The sequence below is a fragment of the Oreochromis niloticus genome, linkage group LG3, assembly GCF_001858045.2.
Source record: "Oreochromis niloticus isolate F11D_XX linkage group LG3, O_niloticus_UMD_NMBU, whole genome shotgun sequence".
Taxonomy (NCBI): Eukaryota; Metazoa; Chordata; class Actinopteri; order Cichliformes; family Cichlidae; genus Oreochromis; species Oreochromis niloticus.
The window spans coordinates 69312389-69314065 of NC_031967.2; the positions used below are offsets into that span (position 1 = coordinate 69312389).

Below are 1677 nucleotides of genomic sequence, written 5' to 3' on the forward strand. Positions count from 1 at the left end.
CCAAAGCATCATGCCTTTAATATGATGCTTATTATTATTTTGTTACAAAACATATAAAATCCTAATTAAACACATGAAATATCATGTAGTTATACTCTGTGGAGACACTTTGTCAACTAGTCGGTTTAAAGTTAAGTGGGCAGCCAAAAGAAGAAGTAGTGAGTATGAGGAAATTATTTTGATGAAGAAATAAATAGGTGCAGTGAAAGTCTGTCCAGCATGAATCACATGATACACGTGTCGGTTTTTTCAATGTTAATTCCTATTTTTGAAGCGTCAAACAAACAGTATATAAGCACTGATTTACTGCTGTTTGCACCTTCTCACTGGAAGGCTGAAGCTATCGGTCGGTGCTGAAAGAAATCTACTCTACAAATATTCTACATATTCTCCAGAAGGTCTGCAACAAAATCTGTTCTATCCTATTTTTTAATGATGTCTTGATGTCTTCTGTTTTTCACAGAGATATTAAAGATCACCATGAGGCTGCTGACTGTGTTTGTGTTTCTTTGTGTAATGATCCCTCTGATCATTACTGCTCGTGAGTATTAAAGTTTATTGTACATAATGTGTATGTCTGTATGTATTCATAAAAATAACAGTACAATATAATAAATGGAAATTTAACAATCAAAGTCAAGATCTGATTTTCTAATATAATTTTAACTTTTAAATTTAAATTTTTATTCCAGAAAAATCGGGCAGCAGTGGGGCAGAGAATAATCCACAAGGTTGGTCAACAGTTTAAAAACTCACACTAAAATAATCACAGCTCTGTTTCGCTGAACGGAACAGCAACACATCAATGTGCTACAAAGTTTGTTGTACAAATGTTGTGTTATTTCAATATTATGCATTATAATGGAAAATTAAATCTAAAATTATGTGTTTAATATCGTAAAATATTCAATTAAATGTATACATTTGAAAATTCATTGTGTGTCCATAGAATAAAAAAAAGAAAGAACACCATGCAAATACAAAAAATATTACAAAATGTTTTCACAGATACAGAAAATTCATAAATTTTTACTATAGTGTAATTTGCTTGTCTTCAGAAGAGCAAGCTGTTGACAAGAGGATCCTGTGGTATTGGCGCAAAACTTATCGTTGCGTTAAATGGCGATGGGTATGGAGAAAGCGATGGGGGTAAAAACTATGATTTTTGATTTACCACTTTCTTTCTTTCTCTTAATATTTAATAACAATATCCATTCTTTATCAAATTAACACAAAATACACATTTGTATAGTGCTGTCAAGGTATACAGGTTATTTTGTTGATGCAACATACTGAATATTTCCCTCAGTATACATGTCTTGTGGTTTCAGTTAATATTGTTTTCTTTGTGTGTGTAAACAGGAAAGACGTGAACGAATAATATATATACGCTCACCACTGATACCGATTTTGTCTGGCTCTGAAAAAGAAGATGATTCCTGGTCTTCCATGAAAATGGTCCATCAGACAGAGAAGCAAATACTTTCATCCAACTCCCTGAACTATCAGTTTCCCCTTTTACATCTTTACTTATTTTCTTTCGCTGTAGTGCTGCATAAAGAATGAAGCAACAAGTGACACAAACTGGAGTCGACCGGACTGTCTCTTTTAATAACAAAAACTATTCATTTCTGTTCTTATTATCTTCATCATTAAACTCTTAAGCATTAAATGAAA

General features: G+C 32.3%; 1 long non-coding RNA gene across 2 annotated transcripts; it reads left to right on the plus strand.

Annotated features, from left to right (window-relative positions):
- Positions 1-315: 315 nt before the first annotated feature.
- On the plus strand, positions 316-1677 carry LOC109201259 (uncharacterized). Of its 2 annotated transcripts, none has more exons than XR_002061277.1 (5): positions 316-346; positions 464-541; positions 693-731; positions 1059-1149; positions 1363-1677. It is a non-coding gene; the product is annotated as an uncharacterized LOC109201259 (long non-coding RNA). The 2 variants fall into 2 exon arrangements; XR_002061278.2 differs by lacking the exon at positions 316-346 and adding an exon at positions 380-398.